At 34.9% G+C, this 26,371-nt stretch overlaps 1 pseudogene; it reads right to left on the bottom strand.

Annotated features, from left to right (window-relative positions):
* Positions 1-1,686: 1,686 nt before the first annotated feature.
* LOC149784228 (uncharacterized) lies at positions 1,687-24,718 on the bottom strand (annotated as a pseudogene).
* Positions 24,719-26,371: the final 1,653 nt, after the last annotated feature.

Below are 26,371 nucleotides of genomic sequence, written 5' to 3'. Positions count from 1 at the left end.
TAAATGCACAGTGTCCCATAGTCATGTACAAATTTGTTAATGTTGGCCTGTAACCAGAAAAAATATTCTTCAATTCTTACTCAAATTTTATATGTAAAACTAACTGATATTCCAAATTTATTCCAAGTTTTATAGTGATGATCCAAAATACCCTCCCTTGCTCTCACTCAAAATACATGTAGTGTAAATTTTTGCAGACCAGTGGGTTTAGTTTGGTTTCTCTTTCGCCAAGGATTTTAATAGCTTTGGGATACTCATGCTTGTCACCAGAATGGCACTGTGTGGTAATATGAAAATTGATAAGGAATGACAATATTGGTCTTAACACTCCATTGTGCACAAGCTTCACAAAATATAAATGCAATCACTGTTACTTCTTCATGTATAACAGCCAGTTACAACTATGTTTGCAAAAAAGTTATGAAATGATGTCATACTATTGTATGTTAAAATACAGAAATGCGGCACTAATAGTATGTTGACAATGAATGATTTATATGAGGATATCTAGAGGGAATCACTAAACTATCAAACATGAAAATATTGTGCAAAACTTCTAAGTGCTAAAATTATATTCACTTTTATAGAAAAGCAGTGTGTTCTTTGATCTTAAGTCAGAGCACACCTGAAAGTACATGGAATAAAGCTTATTTCACTCATGACTGGTAACAGTCACATTCCTTAGGTTCATGATACTTGCCATTTAAAACTATGATTTTGTTGGTTTTTCCTTCTATAGGCTTGCACATTACAAGATAGTCTAAAGTGTCTCATCCTCAAGGACAATACTAACTGATATATGCTGCCTCCAACAAAATACATATGCATGAAGTTTGTTCATAGTATCCTAAAAATAATGATATAAAATGTTTACAAGAAACCCCAAAGGTCAACAAACTTGTAAAAAACACAATATGAGCTACACATTGGAACATAAAATTATTGTGCATTGTAATAATAAATGTATTTACTAAAAGAAATGTTCATTGCCAGTGCAATACCTTAATGTTTAACACGGGCTTAAATAATGGGTATGGATTAATCACATGTGATAGGGTGCATGCAGAAGATAGTGTCACATGAATGTAAAATCAATATACAGTACGCTAAATAAATCATACTAATCAATATTAGTGAGTGTCCGTGACATACATACTTATTTACTGACACCCCAAACATGTGAATTTTATTCCAGTCTTACTGAATTTTTGCCATCTCTTAATATTACTTAACCTTGCACATTTTCTATGATACCAGCCAGAACAATCATCACACTGTATCCAGAATTCCCATTCCACATATACCTTTTGGCAGAGTTTGCAATTTTCATTACTCTTCACTTCTGACTCTCTTTCATCACATTCATTAGCATCTTCTTTGTCTGATTCATGTGGTATGTTACTGAACTCCTTTTCTTTTTCTTTCTGGCCTTCACGCCTGATATAACTTGTTCCTGCTACAGGCTCAGTGATACTTGCTACTGTTTCCTTACACTGATCTCTCAGTGATGCTTGTTTTTTCACTTGCTGCTCAGTTACTTTATTTTCTGTATCTGTGTCATCATCTGATTTATGCATGACATGACCCATATGATCTGACACATTTTCTTGTACATGCTGTCTTTCAACAGATGTGGTTCTTCTAAGAAATTCAGGGTTTGCCATCTTCTCCAACTGGATTATTCCTTCAATCAACTTTTCTGACATTTTTTTTCTTTCCATCAGCAGCACGACATTTAATCCCATATGCTTTACACACATTTTTCAGTTCTTCTCTCTTGAAGGACATAAGAAACGACTTGTCTTCCAAAATACAAGATTTCAGCAAGTGATGAGAAACAACCTTGTCTTTTGACTTATCCTCAATGATGTTTTTGTAGGAAATAGGTAATAATTTGGTACAAGCCTGTTTTGAAATTCTTATTTGTTTTCGATGTGCCATTTTCTTTTCAACTGACATTGCCTGCAGAAAGTCCTTTCTAAATTGATTCGGCATGACAGAAAGAAATTTTTGAATTATCTCATCGAAAAGTTCTTTTATGCATGAAGCTTTCAGTGATAAATCATAAACCAGATCTTCAACTGAACTGTAAGTAGAAATTTCCTCAAAACATCTTTTGCATATCATTCCATTCCAGTCCAGAGATCATACAGTGCACCTGAGCCCAATAATTCACTTATACAAAACTGGTGCAAATTTGACCCATACATATTAATGTTTTATCAATTAATAATTTGAGACACTGGGAACACAGTTCCATGAATAATTTAAACAGGTCATCAGAAATATTAGTCAATCCTCTTGTGAGGCACTGTTATCTTTCGGTTTCTGTCAAACTTTCAGGGTGATCTGTCGACTCTTTGAGATGATGCTCCATCGGCTTCAATCCATCCAAAATTGTCATTTTGCACTTGGCCTCTGCATAACATGACTGGCCTTGTTCTGATGTGTTGAAGCAATTTGACTGCTGGATACTATTATACTTGAATCGCAGCTTGGCCAGACAATAACCACCAACATACCGAATCTTACTTCTGGCACTACCTGTAACAGATGAAGAACACTGTCTTTCTGAAATCTTTCTTGACGAAATGGGTACAAGTTTCTCCTTTTCCTTCAACAAGTATTTTCTAACATCTACTGTTAAATTAAAACACCCGTGGTACAAAGCAGCCTGTGAATGTACAGGTTTATCAGCAACCAGCAAAAAGCATGAAAGTTTGTACTCATCACTTGGTTGGTATGTGTGACACTTTTTGTATAATTCAGATATGAATTCTGGTTTGACAGCATTTATAGCATCTTTATTCATCTGCAGGTTTTCAGTTAACTTCATAATAGCTTGAAACTGTTTACTGATGAATATCTGGACTCTCTTAAAATTTTCATCCTTTAATAGATGCATTGCAAGGTCATTAATATCTTTCTGCATGGGAGTTTGAACATTGTCCTTCATCAATTCACGAATACATTGCCTTATGTCAAAATCAACAGGAATCATTGTCACATCTGTATCATCTTCTTCAAGTGGTAAGTTAGCAATTATCTGATTGAAATCATCATCCAGTGCTTGCTCTTCCTCTTGGAAGTCATCTTTTTCAGTAAATGTTTTACACTGAAATAAGTCATCCTGGGTAAATACAGCAGATCTTGTAATACCTGTCAAAAGGTAGTAACACCAAATCAGAAGATACATAACGATAATATGAACCTTATTCCTGGACGAACCATTTAGCAGAATAATGTTAGATTGTGCCAGTCCATTACGTAAGACCAGGCCAGGGAACCAATATTTGTTGACATAATGTGTACGTCAACAAGATTCCCAGAGGCAAATACTTTGAGGAATATTAAATCAAAAAACGATTGTAAAAGCTTTGATAAAGTTTTTATATTAAATTTGGCTGTCCCAAATTTATCAAATCTGATCAATGGTCAAATTTTTTATGGAATGTTTCATTCAATTATTCTTGAAATTTGGCACCCAGCAGTTTGTTTAGTCAAAATTGAAATTAAGGCTTGACAGAGCTACAATGGAGATAATTTTTCACTTTGGTGATTGAGTTCTGTCTCTTTGTCATTAGCTAGTATGGCCCTTTCAAAGTTAAAAAGTAAATGATATAGCTAAATAAAAATAATAGTACTCCTGGGATGTAAATAAATAAAATGAGTACCAGCATTTTGAAAGAGATGCAATTTATTTAGTTCTACCAGTCCCACACAGTGAGGATTTAAGAGATGGAACGCAATCGGACTTTGATTTAGGAGTAAGAAATCTTCAAAAGTCAGAAATTATGAATAATCTGGACCAGAACCTTTCACATTTTTAGCAACATGAAAAGGATGACCTAAAAGGAGTTATTACTTGAATGTGAGTAATCACTTCCAGATGTTCATACTATAACAACTAAAGTATACCATGAAGCTAAAAGTGTACTTTCCACACCTGTGAAACAACACCCGTACAGAATACACCCTCTAAAACAAGAAGGAAATTCAGTATTTCCTGCAGAATGCTTTCATAAACCCGAGTACAAGTGACTTGAGTTCACCATGTATACTTCTTCCAAAACCAAATTATACTTTCCTAACGCCCGCTGATTATATAAAGCTGAACAGTGTGACTAAATCAGATTCATTTCAATTATCAAGAATCGATGTCTGCCTTGATAAAATTGGGAAAACAAACAATGTCACCAAATTTGACCTTCTGAATGGACTTTAGTAAATTCCACGTCACGGAAAGGACAAAGACAATTTCGTCATTCATGACTCCAGATGGACTTTATCAACATAAAGTGGTACCGTTTGGGATGAATGTTTCGCTTTGTACTTTCAACTTTTAATGAACATGATTACACCTGGTCTAGATAATTGTGGTACTTACAAAGATGACGTCATCATCTGCAACGACACCAGGAAAGAACATTTAACGAAAATTCGACAATACTTTGACAGACTCACTGATGCAAATTTCACAGTTTATCCAAACATGAGTTTTGCAGTGCTTGTATAACATTCCTAGGACATATCGTGGGACATGTAAAAGTTAAACCTATATATGATATGGTCAAAATTATCTCTAACTTCAATGTTTCTATCAGTAAAACGCAACTGATGCGTATTTTGGGTATGGTTTGCTACTATCGGAAATCCAGTTCCAAATTTTCCATAATTGATGAACACTTTACAAATGTATTGAGCAAGAAAACAAAACTTTTCTTGGTCTACAAATGTCAGGAGGCTTTTGATAACTTAAAGGCCATATTTAAGAGTGCACCAGTTCTTACAGCTCTAAATTTCAGTCAATCATGTAAACTCTCTGTTGATGCAAGTAATGTTGTGATTGGAGCAGTATTGATTGAAGAAGACAAAAATGTTGTGGATCATTTCAGTATGCAATTTTTCTAAGAAATTAAATAAGCACAAGCTGAATTGATCCACAGTCGAGAATGAATGTTTGGATTTGACATTGGCATTGCAACACTTTCAAGTCTACATTAGTTCAGCTCCTTCTCCAATTAGTCTGTGTAGTGATCACAGCCCTGTTACTTTCATCGGCAAGATAAAAAAGAGAAATCAGAGATTAAGTGGAGTTTCATGTTGCAGAAATACAAATTTTGTCATTAAGCACATCAGGAGAAAATAAAATTTAATGCAATATTTACTTTCATGTATAAAGAAATATATTGTTTCATGTATACTTTGTGTCTTTCATAAGATTTCATCTTGGGTAATTTGTGTTAAATATATGTTGGACTCGGAGTAAATAGAAATCTGTATCGCGTAAACCTTTCTTTTTCTTGATAAGGGGTATTGTTATGTCTATTTAATTTACATTGTTTGTTACTTTTATTTTATTTAATTTCATTACATATTATTGCAATATAACAGTATATCAACACATCATCTTGACCAAATTTGAGTTGATTTCTACTTGATTTGATTTACTTTTTCTAAACTCATTGTAAACAGCTAATACATCGCTAAATGACTGTGCTTACTATCACGATCATTATTAATATTAGAGCTTAATATGTTTATTTGGGTCAATGTTATGGAGTTTCCTAAGTGAACTGCACATTATCCAGGTTATTATTTTGTAAACGTCAAGATCATTCTAGAAAGTTATTTCCCATTAGGTAATGGTTTTCTTACGAAAATGATAACTGTGATCTGAGGTAACGAATATTTTATTTTCTTTCTTCAACTTATTGAATTCAACTGATTCTTTTCCTTGGAAATACAAAGGTGCTCTGATAAAATACTTGGATAAAGACAGTGGAATGTATACTAAATGCGAATCTGGAATTATGTTACTGTAAATCAATGAAAGACTATTGACACATAAACACTTTAATAGCTACCAAAGACACGTCATCGACTTAAGTGTTTGGATTTTTTCGGGACTTTTTTTCTGAATTTTATTCAGGACATTAAATTACTGGGACTTGTGTCTGTAATTCTTTGATTATTTTGGAATTTAACTCGCAGTACCGTAAGTTATATTTGTATCTTGTTCCCTTTATATTCTCGTTAAATAAATTGTTTGACAATTCTACTAAGCTTGTTGTCATTCGCTGTTTTATGTTATTTTAAGAGCATAGACTCGTAACAAGACTATGTGAGCTTAGCTTACACTGATATAAATGAATGTGTTGTTGTGAAGGATTATGTGTACAGGTTTTCCCTATCCAGATCAATACTTTACGTTTAGTGCTTCCAAAGAATGGGTTTAGTGTTCTTTTAACAAAATATATTAGATGTGTCTGAAGGACGTACGAATAACTAGACATACCCCGATACCCAAAACAGACCGTGGGTTATGGCCTTTAGGTTGAGGACTTGCCACCGAGTCATAACATGGAAACAATAAAGATCAACACTTTGTAACTATATACTTGTTGAAGGACATAAGACGAAATCAAATAAAAATACCAGTACAGAATCTGTGGATGGAGACTTAGGACATTCCTTGGAAACTGTTATTTTATACAACCTATAAATGTGCATAGGTTTAAAGGGAAGGATGAAACAAAATGAGATATATATCCAGCACAGACCAGAGTTTCTTACCATATAACAATCGGAACAAAAGAGCATATGACACCTAAAAAATAATTATGTTTGGCTAAACATTCGAACGGTATGACACCTTCCATAGCAGCCATTAAAAGTCTAGATATTCCAGGTAGCAAATAATTTCACATTTAACCTAACATACACTGCTAACTTTAGTATTAATGAAATAGTATATCTTAACAAACACATTGGTCACCATGTCAACCAGGTGTGAAATGTAATGCTTACATCTTTAAAGTCAGTTCATTTAATGTTGCTGTACTGCCAGGAAATTTTGAATATGATATGTTTTAGATAATGATGTTTCACTTGTTACCATAACAACGAAGCATCCTTGACACCAGCCGGATGGAAACTTGTTTTAGTAATGTTCAAATATATCATGGCAAAAAAAGGCAAACTTTGAAAATGAAATAAATATCATTGAGATTGTATACAGTTTGAGTTGTATCGAGAGTAAACTAATTTATGCTAAGGAACAAACCATTTTGGCTGAGATTAGTGGGTACCTTGGATTTATTTTCAAATCAGAAATATTTGATTTCCTTTTACCTCATGATTGTTCATTCATTTCAACGAGAAAAAACAAGGTATAATGTGTTATTTTTCCATCAGTAAGATAGATATTTTTAAAAGCTATCCAAAGGCTGGGAATTTATAGCTTTGTTGCTCAAATATCTCCCTCTCCCTGTCGAAAATTATTGGACAGTCATATAGTGTAATGCACAAAAACAGAAATGAATTACAAAAAAGAAATAGAGTTATAGACGAAAATGTGTTCTACTGTCATGACAATTCTTACAAAGGTATATAAGTATATAACATTACATTCTTGACTTCTGATTTGTAAATGAGGAAGTAAATTTAAAAAATGGACAGTAGTTTTAGTAAAACTATTCTGTAATTCATTGCACTGAATATTAGAAGTTTAGCACTGAAAACAATTTATATTGGTAAATTTAGATTTTATTTGTTTAAACATCTCTGAGAGTTTTACGCATTACATTGGTTTTTTTATTCAAATTGTTTGGACAGTAATAAATCAAATATGCATCTATTGCGTAAGATACATTCCCCCTCCCCCCACTAAATCTGTATTGATCCAGATGGATGATTTGTGAGTCTGCATTCACTAATGCATGAAATGGATTATTTTGTTTTACAGTACTACTATCCACAACACATCGATGCAAATGTTAGAGGTTGCTATATTTCTCGCGTCACTCTAGCAACATCGATTTAGAAGACGTATTTCTCTGCAGCAATTCCTATGTTTCACGTTTTGTTAACAACGCAGAGTAGGTAAAGCCGATGTCCAATGATAGTTTTCAATTCTGTGGCTGTTACAAAACAGGGTAAACTATGTAGTCTGCAAACTGGTGTGTCTTGATGAGGCTTTAGAAATCTGAGGGAAAGAGGCCTTCTTTTCAAAACTCTTTCCTGCAGAGCCGAGATGAAGTTTGTTCTTAATTGTTGAAGGTCCTATGCAGGCTTTAAAGGCGCCATTATCTTCCCACATAAAGGTTATAAACACCATATCTAGACATTATATAAATAATATTAGGCCCAAAGAAAGACACACAAAAATCGGTCCAATAATGGCAAATTAAATCATATCCCAGAAAATTGAAATGAATATACTGCCATATATATTTGATTTAATTTGATTGTTTGTTTCTTAGTTTTTAATTTTTTTAATTCTATTAATTGCTTTCATAATGTAACTTTGTTTTATGGATTTGATATTGTCTGGAATAGAGTTCAGTTCTGACTGATTTAAAAAAATATTTTTTACATAAACAACAATAGAGACATTGTATTTAATGCTAACCTAGTTCCTGACCTTGTTTCAAAATGAGTGACAGTTTTAGTACATAACGTTTTCTGTTTGTTGCTTGTTCTTTCTCAAGTATAAGAATTACGTCAAGGCCATACCTGGGTGACGTGATAATTTTCAGGTAACAAACTTCCATTTCTTCTGGAATGTTGAACTCTTAACCCCTATCCTGGAATCTCTTTTGCGTCTTAAGTTAGCCTTATACCTAAAGTTTTGTATAGAAGTAGTCAATGCGCTTTAAACTTTTAAAGTTGTTTGTTGTGAACAGTTTTGGCTGAGATTTTATCTTCTTCAAATTATTGGATTTCAAGTGATTATTATCCCTGGAAATACTAGTGCTCTAAATTAATTCTTGGACAAGGACATTTATCGAAATTTATACAGAATTCAAAAACTGGAATAATATTTTATATCATTCAACAAGACACAGTTAACATTGAAGCTCTTCACTGACTTTTAATGACGTCAACGTCTTCCATTTCGGATTTCAATGGGATTCGAAGTCAGTTTCATTCAGGACTTCTTTTTACTCATGCATCACATTAACGCAACACTAAAACTTAATTGAATAATCAAATAAATACAAATACAGACTAATTCTCGATGGCTGCACAATTTTAAGTTATAATGATTACATGAAAATCTCCCACACATTTAACAGCTACAGTCCTACACTTTCAACTGGACAGCCTTTACACCAAGGAAATATTGTCTACATAAAATAAAATTGCGATATGTGGAGGAGCAGCGACAAAAATCAAATTTCACATACAAGTGAAATTTGCATGAGGAGACCAGGCATACGTAAGAATTACAATGAGAGAAAATAACTAGAAATTGTGGTTTCATGTTTTCATGAAGTCAAAACTTCTCTGAAATAAACTTGTATATATACAAATTGCATTTATGAAATAAAATTCACAATGCATTAATTACTGTACATGTATATGAAAAGCCCAAGAATGGGAATATAGGTCACATTGTTAGAAAATTCATGTAGCAGTCACATGTCATCAAATTAGAACGCATGTGGGAGGTCGTGGGTTTGATCTCCGGCTGAGTCATACCAAAGACTTACAAAAATGGTACTAATAGCTGCCTTGCTTGGCGCTCAGCATTAAGAGATTGGTGTTAGGATTGGTTGGCCTGGTGGCAGGATAATGTGACTGGGTGGGTCATCATGCTACATGTATGTGGCATGATGCCCCAGTGCTAGACATCACTATAATCTGCCACACTGCAGACATCGTAGCAATATAACTGAAACATTGGTAAAGCTACGTTAAAAAATCCAAATCAAATTAGCAAACACATATATCACATAAAATGGTAGTCCTCATTTGATCTACATCCTATTGTCAATAAACGCTCACTCAACACTATATTCATTGTTACCGCTAGAACATAGCTATATTGTTGTTGTTTATATGCTTCTTGTTCCAGACCTTAAATTGGTGTAGAGTTTGGTCTGGCTGAGACAACTATCAGCTTGCTGGGGCTACAATTTTGCTGAGGCCATTCTTAGGTAAATCAAAATATGTGACCAAATAAAATGTTGCACAAACATCTTTGTCTGATGTCTTACCTTCAGTTAAATTGAGGGCCAGATATCTAGTTACAAACGATTGGAATTGGATTGTGTTTATGTGGCCATTATAGCCATTGTAAGCAATATATTATTGTTTCTGCAAAGAGGAAACTTTCAAGGTGCAATATTCATTCTCCCGGCACTTTGGAAAATGCAATAATATACAGATTCCATTGCCTTTATCCAACTCTAGTGACAACTTCCTTTGATAATAGATGTATTGCTTTTATTGAAGATTGATGCTGACTTACTCTGATGAAGACTACATGTTCTGTTGAAGCTGCCATCAAAGAGCAACTCTGGAGAACCAAACAAAATGTTCTGTTGACATATGCATTTATTTGTCCCAAATGGAAGAGACAAATTGCGTTACCAGTTCCTGAAATAATGGAAACGTAAAACTTTTTCAAGACATTTTAATGTCGTTTTTCAATTTTTTTCCAAACAATTTCAAGACATAGAAAAGAACTTTCAAATTTAAGAACTTTTCCACAATTCCAGAACCTAGTTTTTTTTAAGATGGTCACATTCGAGTCTACTGTAAGTTTAATATAAGAAAAAATACAAATTATTGAGAATAATGAGAGGATGTGTGCAAAATTCATTTAAATCATGTTCCTTTTATACATTTAACAAAGTTCTAGGTAATATCATGGCAGTGGCCATGATATGAGCTTGTGTTTACATTTGGTAAGCCTGCCAGTAGCTTCTCGTGGGTCGGTGGTTCTTTCCGGGGTTTTCCGGGTTCTTCCTCCACCATTAATACTGGCCGCCATGTATAGCCTATCGTGCTGAAAAATAGCGTTAAACCCCACAACAACAACAACAACATTTGGTATCTTTTGGAGAACATATCTTTATGTCCATTTCTTTGTTCTTATTTCATATAAACCGCTTTCTTTCTTTTTGTTAAAAGAATTTTACTTAGTGTAAATTAAAATCAACACATTTAGTAGATTTAAATTTAGTAACTCCTTACAGATTACATCATAAAGGAGCCAAGTATTTAAAATTACTTTTTTAGTATTTTAACATATATCAGTGTCAGCCAAGCTGATCTATATGGGTATAATATCCGAAATGGGAAAGTTAACCCCGTGGCAGAAGCAAAGGTGCAGAGATGAATATAAAGTAGCTGAAGCTACAGCAAAACATCAATACTATTGAACTGAAAGCAAATAAATACATTAATAAACCTATTCAACTGAAAAACAAAGCACTGAAGCCTTTCATGCTTATTTGCCATCAATTCATACCACATGGTAATACTACTCTGCCAACACATCTCATAAGTAACTTCACATTTTAATGTCCAGTATCTATTCTTAATAGTACCTTCAAATAATTAATCTGAACCTTATGTTATGTTGTGGCATTGGACTATTTGATTTTAGTATTCTGCTTAAATATTTTACCACAAACTTCACATTTGAATGCGCTATCTACAGTATACCATCCAGTGGCTCTGCAAGTGGATACTCAGTCCAAACATTTTATCACACACTCATTTTTGATGGGTGATTCCAGTTCATTATGTATTGTCAAGTTAATGTTAAGTCTGCATTTAATTAAAATTTTAACATTTACATAGTTTATCTCCAGTATGTATCATCAAGTGCTTCTTCAAGGTACCACTCTGCCTAAACAATTTATCACAGACTTCAGGTCTATTTCCAGTATGTATCATCATGTGGACCTTCAAATTACTGCTCTATACAAACAATTTATTGCAAACTTCACATTTGAAAGGTTTAAGTCCAGAATGTGTTCTCGTGTGGCATTTCAAACAAAAAGTACTTCTTTGTCCAAACATTTTATCAGAATCTTCACATTTGAAGGGTTTATTTCCATTCCATCCGGGCCCCGATTGGCCGAGTGGTCTAAAGCACTCTCCGTTACGGATCACTGCCATCTCACCTCTGTCGGCGTGGTTCGAGTCTAGGATTCGGAAATATAGGGGTATGTGAGAAATCTTGCTAGTAGCTTCTCGTGGGTCGGTGGTTCGGCTATTGGACAATTCGGCCCAAGACAATTCGGCCCAAGACAATTCGGCTCATCTTGGACCGAACATATGCCAATTCGCCCCAACTTAAAAGACAATTCGGCCCAACTCGAAAGACAGTTTGGCCCAACTTTATAATATAAATGACAATAGTTTTAACAAGTGTTTATTTTTAAAAGGAATTGCTAAGTAAGAAATACTCAGTAATTTATAACTTACATATGCGTAAGTTCACTAAGACAAAATATTCTTTGACAATTCTTATATATGTTTGTATTTTTTACCGTAATGTTCAAAATCCTTGCTTTAGGTAACTTAATTATTGTTTTTCGTTTGGTATATAATAAGTGTAATAAATGAAATAAGGGAGGTCACCTTTTCCTTTCTAGTACTTATTTTGTTTTTCAAAGTCAGAATGAATATCAAACATGTACAATAATTAGTTGCTACCTGTGAACGTGTGCTTTGGTTTGAGAACACCGTTTCATTCGCAATTTAATTAGTTGGTAAAATAGAATAGGTTGAGAATAAAATTTGAAACATTTGTTGAATTAGATAAATGTTTTTCGAAGTTATAAAGATTATGAGCTTTCTGATATATTTTGGACAACCGTTCCCAAAGGCAAGTATTACATGGGAGAAATATATATTATACGTCGGAATAAAATAAGTATAGTAGAGATGGACGTGTTGATAGTGAGTTACAAAGATGACAATGAGATGCATCATATCTCCCGTGGAAGAAGGTCGATTGTTTTAGGTACTTGAGCATTTATAACTATATAAATATGCATTATATCTTCTTCTTCCTTCCTTGCGCAAGAGTTTTATCAACCAGTTTCTGTATAAAAAGACTCTCGATAGCAATTAATTGGCGCATCTTCCAATGTAATTGTTTCTACAATATGTCCATGTATTCAGTAGATCAATTGTTCCAGACTTGAGAAATATATTCTAAAATGTGACGTATGCAAAGTATATATATATATATATATATATATATATATATATATATATATATATATATATATATATATATATATATATATATATATATATATATATATATATATATATATATAACGTGACCAAAGCTTCCTGCAAAAAGAACATTTTAGTCAAGCACAATATGTATGCATGTATGCATGTATGTATGTATGTATGGATGTATGTATGTATGTATTAATGTAAGTCTGCATGTATGCATGCAAAAATAAAAGTTGTTGTATGTGTTTCTGTATCCCCAAAGATCTGTTGTTTGTTTAATTTTAAAAAAAAGAATTTTGAATTAAAATTTATTTAGAAATATTTTAGTTGGGGTATTTCTGAAGTTCCCTTGTGCTTATATAGGGTTGTTCATCCGGGTTAGGTTTCTCTCACCTTCTCAGAATTCCTTCCCTAGTTTCCATAGTTGACCTTTGCTAGAGGTCACCTACGTCCCGTGTGTGCTATGTATATGTGCTATATGTGTGTATGTTATATATTGTTTTCGTGTTGGGACAGTATTTAGATATTAAAGTTATTGACCTAGTTGCCCTATCATTTTCCATTGGGTAAAATCTCCAATGATTTATGTTTAAATTTTAATTTTTATTTTGAATTGTGGCGAGTATAACGGTGTAATAATTATGATAAAAAATAAAATCCTTAGTATATAATGTGTGTCTACTGTGTCTTTTCCTCGCATTATTTGGGTGAGATTGACTGTATTCGAAATGGGGTACATACTTTCTTTATTTGCATGTATTTCCCCCATCTAGAACAGGTCTTCTCTTAATTATTTAGCAGCCAATGTTACCAACATATTTTAAAGCATCCCTCGAGAGTGAGGTTTAGTAAATATACAGTGCTGGAGCAGTATTATAATAATAACACTATTAATAAGGACTTTGTATAGCGCCTAATCTTTAGAAGCTCGAAGAACTTTACAACATTAGTCAACACCATTAAGATAGATAACATATCATAATATTATTGCAAAAACAAACACCATTAAATTAGAAAAACTATTCAAAAACAAAGAAAACATCCTGAGAATATTTCAGGCAGGAAACATTATTAGGTCTTTAAGTTTGTTCTTACAGTCGAAATAAGTGAGTTTTGAAAGCCCTCTTGAATGTGATTACTGTATCTTTGTGTCTACGTTCAGTGGGCAATTTATTCCACGTTGCTGGGCCCTGGTATGTAGAAAAACGCTGTCCATATGACTTTGTTTTCATAGTGGGAATAACGAGTATACGCTTGTCAGAAGAGGAGCGTAAGTATCTTGCTGGTGTGTATGGGTGAGGTCAGATAGGTAAGTTGGACTAGAGTCCGACAGTGAAACGTAGCACAGAGAACTAATTTTGTGTTTGATTCTGGATCGAATGGATAGGCATTGTAAGGTGCAGAGCAGCGAGAGGTTTGCTCTGATCGTGGTACTCTAAATGTGATCCGAGCAGCTGTGTTTTGAACTTTCTGAAGTGTCCGGGTTAGATATTGAGATGAACCAGACATAATTGAATTACAATAGTCCAGTCTTGAAAGTACTAATGAACACACAAGTGTTTTAGTGGCATCAACTGAAAGATATTTGCGAATTGATCTGATGCGTCTCAGCTCAAGATATGCAGCCTTGCATATGTTCATGACATGTTGGTGCAATGTGAGAGTACTGTCCAGAGTAACACCTGGGTTTCGTACTGATTGTGTGAATTTAAAATTGGTGTTACTGATATTTATTATTTGAGGTAAAGGATGTGAATGAGAAAGTCTTTGTGTTGTGATCAGAATGGTCTCAGTTTTATCATCATTCATTTGCAGCTTGTTACATGTCATCCATGATTTCACATCAGAAATGCACCTATCTACACCTTGGATGGTAGCATCAACTTCAGTTGGGTGGCTAGATTTGTACATTTGGGTGTCATCAGCGTACAATTGGTGAGACACTGGATGAGAATCTATGACACTTGAGAGCGACTGAGTGTACAGCATGAAGTGAACAGGTCCAAGAACAAACCCCTGTGGAACACCACAATATAGATCAACTGGACTGGAGTGTATTCCATTTGCCGATACAATTCATGTCCTGTTGACCAAGTAGAACTTGAACCGCAGTAAGGCTGCATCATGAATGCCAAATACATGCTGGAGACGGTGAAATAGAATATCATGGTCTATTGTGTCAAGTGGTGCAGACAAATCAAGGAGGGTGAGGACTGTAATCTTTCCGCTATCCAACGCAGAGAGAATGTCATTAACTACTTTTAGAAGAGTAGTTCCAGTACTATGGCAAGGGCGATATGCAGATTGTACATTGCTAAAAAGACTGTTTGAATTTAGATGAGATACAAGCTGGGATAGAACAACCGTTTCTAAGATTTTTGATATGAATGGGAGATTAGAAACTGGGCGGTAGTTCTTTAAATCGTTATAGTCTAGTGTTGGTTTCTTCACCAGAAGCTTTACAATTACAGCTGTATATTTAGGAAAAGGTAGAAGAGGTAGAAGATATTTAGAAATTAAAATCATATTTCCTTATATGCTAACCCTAGTTTCGTGTGTGCCTATTAAGTGTTCTATATGGGATGGTTTCCAAGCTCTTTCATGCGCCTGTTCACTTCGCGTAGCGCCCTGTGACATAGCCCCATGACGTCCTCGACCTGTACTTACCCCATGTAGATCCCCTGTTTCTCCCTCTAAATTCCCTATGTTATGTTTCTTTGAAAGTAAAGATATATTTACGCTAAATTTACCCTTAAGGGGTGATCTTCCTTTGCCTCCCCCAACTCATCCCTCTTCTTTTCACCCATTCGTCAGTCCCGTCCAATAGCAATTGCCTGTCCATACGCTTTCATCGTATCTACTATGAAATTCGTAATTTGGTATAAACTTTTTCGTATCATAATTCCCGTCTAAGTATAGGATGTTTTGCGGTTTGTATATCTCTTTTTTACTTATTTCATTATTTGTTCTTAATCTTTCTGTCTTCCTACTTTCGCATTGGGTTATGGAGTGAACTTTGGTAAATGTAATTTCTTGGCACAGTGGGCATTGCTGCGATACTTTGACCATATGCCGCCTCACTGCTATCTCTCCTGTCAACCACTCATCATGCATGTACTTGAAGCAGGGAGCCTAGTTTTACCCAGTGCCCCCACGCTCATTTCCAAATCACATGTATTTTCTACATCTCTACATTGCTTTTATCTTACTAATAATTTCTTCTCTTATCCATTTGCAGGTGTTTTTTTTCCATCATATTCCCATAATTCTTTCTTGTCTCTATCTTTAACTAATAGGTATTTGATACTCCTAAATCTTCTTGGTGTTTCTAGTTCTTTTGCTAGTTTATTTTTTTATATATCTCTTTTGTCTCATTGAAAACCCAAACCGATATATATTTACAATCCCTCCAATGGTATTTTGGCTCTGCTTGTATCGTTTTAAACATGTTAATTATATTTTTGCACATTTAATAATTAAGTGGCTAGGTATTGCTAGCCCCCCCCCCCCTTCTCTTGCTCTATAAATTGTTCTATTATTAACATAGTGGGTTTTAAAATCCCATACATAGTCAATAATACGGCTATCAATTTTGTGCATGTCTCGTTTTTAATGTCTATAGATTTTAAAAACTATAGGTAATTTAGCATAGATGTATGTTTTGGCCACCTGGGCCCGTTCCATGAGGCATAGTGGCGTAAGCGTCCAGATGTTCACATTTTCATTTACTTTAATTTTCATTTGGTTTCATTTGTCCTTTTCTTCATCTTTACCAACGTATATTCCTAAAGCTTTAACCTTTTCCTTAATTTGTTGTGGTGTAAACCAGAGTGGTTCCCTCGACAGTTCCCTATTTTTTAAAATTTCCGTTTTGTCATGGTTGATTTGGGATCCTGAGGCCTTACCGAATTATTCGAATTCCTTCACAAGGTGTTTAAAGGAATTGGGATACTTGATAAAGCTTGTGCAATCGTCTACGTGCTGTAGTATTTTCACCTCTTCTCTGATGTTTGGAACTTTGATACCTTCAATTTTGTTGTTTAGTCTTATTTTTATACTTAGAATTTAAATTGCTATTACACATAATGGCATTGATAGGGGGCACCCTTGCCTCGCCGATCTTTTAATATCGAATTTCCCTTTATTGGCTCCATTTACCTGTATTCTTAAAGTTATTCCGCTGTACAGGATTTTAGTCCATTTTTGGAACTTATTTCCAAATCCAAATTTCTCGAAGACATTCTGTATATAGTTGTCTTCTAATCTATCAAAAGCTTTTTCCTGGTCGAAAAGTACCATAGCACCTTTCTGTCCAGAATCATTTATATAGTTTATTATTGTCTTAATGCTTAAGATATTATTTTGAATGTCCCTCCCTTTTCCCCCACATGTCTGATTTATGTTGATTATTTTAGCCATTTCTCTTTCTTTACGCGATCTGCTAATATCTTACTTAATATCTTATAATCTGTGTTTAAAAGGGAGATGGGTCTGCAGTTTTTTAAATCTTCCCCGTCTCCTTTCCCTTTATATATCAATTTAATTATCCCCTCCCTCATACTGTTTGTCACTGTATCGTTTCTTAGTAGTATATTATTATACACTCATTCTAGTATGGGCGACAACTCCCTGCAGAACTTAATATAGAATTCTGCGGTGAGTCCATCTCTACCTGGTGATTTCCCTGTAGATAAATCTTTAATTACACCTGTAATTTCATGTGTAAAGATGAAATCATCACATAAGTTTTTATGTTCTGATGATATCATCTCGCATTCTATTCCTTGTAAATATTTATCTATCGTAGTGTTGTCAAATTCTTGAGATTGGTACAATTAGGTGTAGTATTGCTTAATGTGATTTAAAATTTTATTTTTGTTGGATGATTTCTCGTTATTTCCTAATTTTAAACTGTCAAAGCTTTTGCCCCCTCCCCTCCTCAATTCCTCTCTTGTCTACAGTCCATCTGCTTTTTATAAATTTGGGTAAATTTCCCAGCTTTTATTTCTCTTCCTTTCCTTTCATATCTTACTTATCTTCTCTTTTAAATTGTTTTCTCTTTCTGACGTCAGACCCTTTTAAAAAAAAAAAAATTATATTCATTCTTTTTCAATTTTAATTCTATCTATCCCCATTCTTGGGAATATAATAGCCTTTCTTTTAATGATATTCTTTAAATCATCCCATTCTTCAAGTATGTCCTGGTTCCCCTTGTTCATTATTTTTTGTATATCGTCTTTAATTTCCTCAATAAATTCTGGCTCTTCTAAAATTTGTTATTTAATTTCCACTCCCCCTTACCCCATTTAGTTCTATTTTTAATCTCTAAGTCCAAGTAAATAAGTTTATGATCTGATATTTTGTAATTAAAGATACCTGTATCTTTATATATATGTTTCTCAAAGTGTTTTCCATAAAATGTGTCCGATCAGCTCCCATTTCCTATTTTGTATTCATAGATAAATTCCCTTTTAGGCATATTCAGTTTCCTATATATATCTGTAAATTTATGATTTTTCAAAAACAATTCCATTTCAGGTCTAAATCTCATGTAATTTGTTGTTAAGTGCCTATCCTGTCAATTGAATGCTCCACCCAATTGAAATCTACCCCCAAAACAAGATCCTCCATAGTATATTTCTCTAAATATTTAGATAGTTTTTTCTATAAATTACAGTTTTTGATACTTATTTGCTGGTATATAAACATTAATAAAATGTACACCTCTCTTCTCTCCTATTTACACCTTTTTTTACTATTTATCACTACCGCCCCCCCCCCGCTTGTGTTTATTCCTAGATAATTATTTAAAATCACAATCCCATTCATTTTCTATTCACATAAGGATATTAATTCCTTTGCGAAACCACTGTGTGACTCCTGTATAAAAATCATATCATATTGGGTTAAAGTGCTCAAATTTAAAATGTTATCCCTATTAATTCCATTAACATTTATTGACAAAAGACGGAAGTTTTTTCCTTAAATTTTTGTCGTTTCCCCAGGTTGCCGCTATTTTGGTTGTATATACATTATAATTTAGTGAGGTAAATGCTAAATATATTAAAATAATGGTTGTAAGTATTTCCGGTTAGTTAATTTAAATCAATGGGGGGCGGGGGCACTGGGTCTCACCCTGTTATGCTTTCTGTCGGAGTCTCTAACATTTCTTTATCGGTTTTGATTGTTTGATCAGTCAAGTTCTCAGTTTTCATTTCGGTTTCCATTTCCGTTTCCGTTTTCGTTCCTCCGTTTTCCATTGTTCGTTTTGTATCGTCCGTAGCACTGTCGTATTCCGTCACTTTTTCAAAGTCTTCACTGTCGCCGTCGTTCCCGTCGTCACTTTTATCCGTTGTGTTTTCGTCATCGCTCGTATTGTCAGATTTATCATTGTGTTCCAGTAGTTTCTTTTTTATCCTTCATTTCATTAGATTGACTTCATTTCTATCATGTGCAGTTTTCGGGGTGTCATTTTTTGTCTCAACAAGAGTTTCCTTTTGCGATGATGGAGACCCCGATGCAGCTTTCCTCATTTTCAATTTTTTGTTAGGTAGGGGTGTGGAGCATGTTAAAGGGGCCAAACCAGGCATATCTGTCTTTTCCCCTCCTTTTCTTCTCTTTCCTTCTCCTGTATGGACTCTCCCTCCTCCTGTCGGAGGGTATATTTTTTACTTGTTGCCAAAGTTTCTTTGCCAGGGGTCTTCATTTTCCCTGTTTTATTTGGGCTCAAGAATTGACCGCACTCCTGATATATTTGAGATTCATCAACAATTGTGACATTTTGGTCCTGTTGTGTTGTTGGTGTTGCCTGTATTTGCTCTTCCCCTTGTTTAGAAACTTCTTGCACGGTGTATCAATTTCAATCGTTTTGGGGGACATATTTTTGCTTGATGCAGCCTTACTTGCATATGTTGCTGCAGCTGTTGCTGTTGGTTGGTCAGCAGGCTGGTGTTTACAATCTTTTGGGGCATGACCTGTTTGATTACATATCGGGCATTTCCTATCATTTTCACTTCCCTTATACCAGCTCTTCAAACGAAACCCCATTACATAAAGCAAGGTAGGTAATTTCATGGCTTCTTCTCATGACGTAATTAAGATCCGCACCCCTGACTTTAAGCGGCTAAAGCCCCAGACAGTCGCCATTTTGTGCGTGGTTACTTTTGCCTTCAGTTTGTTTTCTACTTTCCTTATTAACTCTTGAGTTTCTACTTCTAGGGTGTGTCATGACACATGTATTTATACTAATTTCGCCTCTATTTCCCTAGTAAAGGGGGGCCTTCCTAATTTGGGCCACCACCCCTTTAACCTCTATTGAGTCCACTATCAGTAGGGGTGTGTCGTGTTGGCGGGGATACACAACATACTTGTTGTATCCCGCGTTTTGTAAGCCTTCTATCATTCGTATATCTATCCCCATTGCATTTAATAATGAGAGTATTTCCCCCTGCCTGGGGACATTTGGCGCTGTGCTAAAGTCTAAAGCCTGGCATCCTTGGGGTGGTATGCCATACCCTATCTACTACCTGGGTTTTAAAATATGTACATAATTTTGTCCCTTTGGGCTGACTGTTGATAATTCCCAGCTCCTGCTCCATTCTAATCCTTTTGACTGAGTATTTCTCACTATGTGGGTCTCACACTGCTATATACTTTCCTCACTGAGCTAGCTAATTCAGAAAGGGGTTAATGCCCTAGATATGTACATGTAATAATGAAAAGATTTATCAACAATCACAATAGACTAAACCCACTTTGGAGATAAAGTATCAAAACACAAAAAATGCAAAAAATGATCAAAATACAAAAATACATAGAAAATCCCACAAGGGGAAAAAGGAAACACATGAAACAAATGAAACAAAGGTGTAAAGGTGCAAAGGTGCTTACAGTCAGATGTGATCAATCTCAACTTGGAATATACAAGGTACAGACACACAGTATAGCACTATATAGCTACAACACTATAACTATAAATAATAAATATGCATTCGACTGGTTCTACATGTATAAATAGGCCTACCCTAAACACATGTTACTCAAACAAAGAATTCGAAGGAGAATCAATTAAAAGATGCAATAACAATTACTATAGCCTGTTTGAAGTACATCTATGAAGCCTGGGTGAAACATATGTCATGGGAACCAAGGGTCCTTGATTTTCTACTATATTCTCCGATTAATAAAATAACAGATCATCTAACAAAACAAATAAGTATTCATTAAAAGGTAAGAAAGCCTTTTAAGTATCCCTCTCAATGTCGGATTAGTGTTTTCAAGAGGTATACCTGGCCTCTAGTCTTGTCACTAATATGTAACAATATATCGTTTCTATTTTATAAAGCCATGTGAAATCGAGTGTGTCATATATAAAGCAGTGTTACAATCTGAAGCCTAAAATCAAATATATTTGTTATAATTTATCACGTACGGTGTCGCTACTTTTAGAAAAATGTAATCGTATTCTGTAGAATAATACCTAAGTATTATGTTTTATAAATCAATATAGATAATTCGACCGGTCGACTTAAATCGAAAATGTCGTTGTGCAGATCCAAATATTTTTTTAGCATAAAAAATAAATGTATTTAAGCATTCTTGAATAGAATGCGCAATATATGGTAGTTTGTGTTTTCACTGTTATATATATATATATATATATATATATATATATATATATATATATATATATATATATATATATATAAAACGAAGTATGACCATTTTCTTTTAAAGAATATCTAGATAGCTTAGTTTGTTAAAATTTGTTCCATTTTTTCCCCTAAAACATATTCTATTTACAACCTATAGAAATTGTCAAAAACATTTTGTCCAACTTAAATTATATATATCTTACATAGTATCTGCTTGCTGTTTGAAAAAAAAGAACTTGATACAGCTATTGCAAAGTTGGGTCGATTTGTCTTTCGATTTGGTCCGAAATGTCTTCCAAGCTGGGATGAATTGTCTTAATTTTGGTTCAAGATGGACCGAATTGTCTTGGGCCGAATTGTGTTCGGGCCGAATTGTCTATAAGCCGGTGGTTCTTCCCGGGGTTTTCCAGGGTTCCTCCTCCACCATTAAAACTGGCCGCCATGCATAGCGTATCGTGTACATACAAATGGCGTAAAACCCAACAACTCAACCCTGCTCCATTCCATCCTCATGTGACTCTTCAATTTCTCACCCTGAATAACCTGTCACTAAGTTCACATCTGAATATCGTATCTCCAGCATGTATATTTATGTGACCTCTAATCACTACTGTTGGGGCTCCAACTTGGAATAACACAATCATTCGGAATCCCGAGATGTTGCGGTCTTTCTGTAGAAATTGCGTGGCCGTGAGGTTACAAGTAAATATTCCTGTAAATAAAGGTAGTTCAATCGGCTGGTTTTACAGTTTCATAGTTTCATTAGTAAGTTTACAATGGTGACCGATTTGAAAATTTACCAGGGAAAAATGCATGAATAATAAGACGACATATAAATCAATAATGTATTTTATATGCTTGATGGGAAACTTAAAAATGTTTCATGTTTCTGCAACAATCCGTTCGAAAATCTGGCAAAATTAAAGCACAAGGTAAGGTGTTTTTTATAGTCACTTTCATCAATTTTCAATTTATTTGTTAAGATAGGTTCTAAGGTTCTAAGCAGAATAATGAATAGTGTCTTTTAAGCACAATTGTTATATTGTATACAATTATTAATGATATATTGGACCTAAAACAGGAAACTCAATGGTCTCTGTATTAATTAATATGCAATTATTATAAATAATCACTGTGACGTAGTAAAATCCCAAGTTGTACCTTCTATCTATTCCACTTTTACTTTTATTTCACAAAGGTATTAAGTCAAGAAGTTGTTCTTCTTTAAAGCAAAGAATCAATACATGACACTTCATCTTAAAAAAAGTTGTTTTCTTGCACAAATAGGAGGTTTGCTTTTCATTGGAATAATTAGATATATTTAATCTCATATGTTATATTGCCGTGTTTTATTTTTGTATATCATGCGTTCGATATTGTAACTTTCGGATTTTCGTATTTTTTGTATTTGTTTGCGCTATTAATGAAATAGTCTGTATATACAGTTTTATGTTTCATGTTTGTCCTATTAAAAAAAAAATAATTGAAATATGAAATGTTCTTGATGTAATATTTCACATTTGTTTTCCAAGCTAGGAAAGTTGCAATATGTAAACCCCAACACTCTCTTTTTGTATGTCGGGTTAGCTTTTTTATTGGCATAGTTTCGATGTAAAATTAAAATATATGTTGATTCGGGTTCGGCTGTAATGTTACAGGCACACCATTTCGATTTTATAGCATTTTAAATTGTCGCTCACGAGATGGTTCGTCTTAGCAGACACCAAAGTCCTCAATGGTAAAAAACAAACAAGCAAATAAATAAAGAACCAGATTTTCCACCTAGTCATTAGTAGTGTAGGGAAGTACTATTGCATCAACCGACGTGTTAAAAAGGGATGGGTAAAAGTCTCAGTATCTACTGGAATTGAACATGGGCCTGTTTAGATTCACAAGGAATTGACGTTACGGTAGTGGACACTGGCAATACTGCTGCAAGTGACTGAACTAATATACAAACAGAAGGGATGGGTAAAACTCTCAATATCTACTATAAAAAGTATCCCAATATTTGCTATCAAAAATCCAATATTTACTATCCATACAGAAGGGAAGGGTAAAAAAACGAATATGTACTATAAATGATACCCCAATATTTACTTTAAAAAAACCGCAATATACTATTCGAACAAACATATGAGCATGTATACAAGCACATACTCTAATATGCACACAAACGTACGTGCACGAATATAAGCCCCAAAATGTATCCACACAAATGTACGCGAACGCATACAAACACACACACACACACACACAAACACACACACACACCACAGAGTGAAGAAGAAAAAGCTGACGCAAATTATACCTTCCTAATTGAGGGTAGAGGAAGAAAAACAAATATACTATCCACACAAACGTACGCGAACGCATACTATCCCCAAATATACTATCCATACAGACGTACCTGAACGCATACAAAACCACCTCTCCCCCCACGCCACAAAGGGAAGTAAAAAAAAAACCAATTTATACTATCCATACACGGGAAAAAAAAACAACTATAATATCCACACAAACGTATGCGAACGAATACACACACACACACACACACACACACACACACAACAATACGTACGTGAACTCATGCAAACACAAACACACACACACAAATATCAGTAAAGTAGTTAGTGCTCATAGTCACACTTTTCCGTATTCACACAAATTGGCAACTTGAATAGTCTAGCGTTCGGATTAGCCCTTAGAAGGACTGTTTTTTCTTGAACTTCAGATGCACCCGGTTAATGGTGACATCTCCCAGGCCGGGCACCACAGATACAACGGCCGCTCCAGTCTTGCCCCCAGTTCACAGTTGTTCTTGGGAGCGCATAGGCTGCTTGAGCGGCTTCATCTTCCCAGTTTTCACTTTTAGGGATAGTGAAGACTTCCTCCTTCTCCTATTCCACGCCCGTGGATGCTGCCTCTTTACTTCCTGCGGACGCTGAGGCTCCCACTCTTGCCTCTGCCTCTCCAATTCTTGATCCCTGTTCTCTATTGCTGGGACCAAGGGTCTCTGCTGGTAGTGGATGTGGTGCTTGTCTCTGTGGAGATGTCCTCACCATCATTTTCACGTAAATGCTCTATCTTAGCATCAGGTGAGGCAGGATTATTTAGGAATCTGAATCGGGGCCCCGAGTGGCCGAGTGGTCTAAAGCGCTCTCCGTTACGGATCACTGCCATCTCACCTCTGTCTGCGTGGGTTCGAGTCTCGGATTCAGCCAATGTGGGTATGTGAGAAAGCTTGCCAGTAACTTCTCGTGGGTCGGTGGTTTTCCCGGGTTCTTCATCCACCATTAATACTGGCCGCCAAGTATAGCCTATCGTGTGCTGAAACATGGCGTCAAACCCTGCAAAAACAACAACAACAAGGTTTATTTTCCTTCTCTTTTTTTTTGTTTTTCTCCTCTTCTTTAAGCCTCTCACTTTCCTGGATTGCCTCCATGACCAGCTCATCCAGATGACGCCTGGCATAATTCGTGCTCATCTGACGCTCCAGTAATGTGCTGATTCTACTCATCTTCATTGTTAACGAGTGAACGCTGGGTAGAAAGACTGAATGAATGATTTATTGACTTAACGAGGTGTGTGCACATTAAGTACATGTACCTCGGATTAATGATCTCACTGCGGCCTGTTAATTGTTCCTGGGGGAGGGAGTCAGTGCCTCATCCCTCATGTATTTATGTGCCCAAAGGACATTGTTAATTTACCCACAGATCGTGGATCCATATAGGTCCCTAACGGCTTGAATGGAGGGCTGACAAGAGTGGAAATGGACCAAACACACTCTCATGTTTCGAAAATAAAAAACTGTTTCACTTGATGTGATGAGTGTGCACTGCGCTCAGTCACTCATGTGATTATTAGGAAACATTTATGAGCGCATTGCACGCTGATAATTGGTGTCCGACCGAGGCAAGGGAGGAAAAATGATGGAAGGTTTACGGCTCTCCACAGTAGTGGTGTCCGTTGTTTCTAGGTCAATTTGTTGGTCTAAGGTTCTGGTATGCAGGAAATTTGAGATTTTGTTTGATTGTTCGATTTTGGAAAAAATATTCTGTGCTGTTTAATTTGGTTAGTATGGAGCATGCAAATAGAGAAAGTGAAGTTGCATAAAATAAATTAATTTGTTTTAAAAAATAGCCTAAGGGTTATTGCAGTTTATTGTTCCTTTATGTGTGGATTTTTAAGGTTGTTTGATATATTTTCTTAATTTTATTGATGAAACTATTAGTATATTGTTATTTCCCAGGCTACGTCTATTTTATTAAGACATATATCTTTTCCGAATACTAGGGTCGCTAAGACATGTCAAGGACATCTGATCTTATTTATTCCCTAGTTTTTTAACTTTATTAGCCTGTTTACTAGTTATGTTAGTTGTATTTATTTTGTTTTATTAATGTGTTGTTATTTTATTTCAGGCTAACTTTATTTTAATAAGACAGATATCTTTGTCGAATACTCGGATCGCTAAGACGTGTCAAAGACATCTGAACTTATTTATTCCCTAACTTTAAGTTTGTTAGCCTGACTAATAGTTATGGTAGGTTTTTGGTTTTTAATTAAAGTAATCGTTTTTGGTAATTTTAAGTAAGTTTACTGAGGAGGGGGTTATTTGGTATTTGTTAATGGAAGACGGGTTTCGTTGCTAAATACTCAGGTCTCGTTAGACATATCAAAGTCGCCCGTCTTTTGTTATCTTGCTGACAAGGTTG

This window comes from Sinohyriopsis cumingii, chromosome 14 (genome assembly GCF_028554795.1).
Source record: "Sinohyriopsis cumingii isolate HCF-2022 chromosome 14, ASM2855479v2, whole genome shotgun sequence".
Classification (NCBI taxonomy): Eukaryota; Metazoa; Mollusca; class Bivalvia; order Unionida; family Unionidae; genus Sinohyriopsis; species Sinohyriopsis cumingii.
The sequence above is the reverse complement of the archived record's forward strand: the minus strand, read 5'-3'. Positions and strand labels throughout refer to the sequence as shown.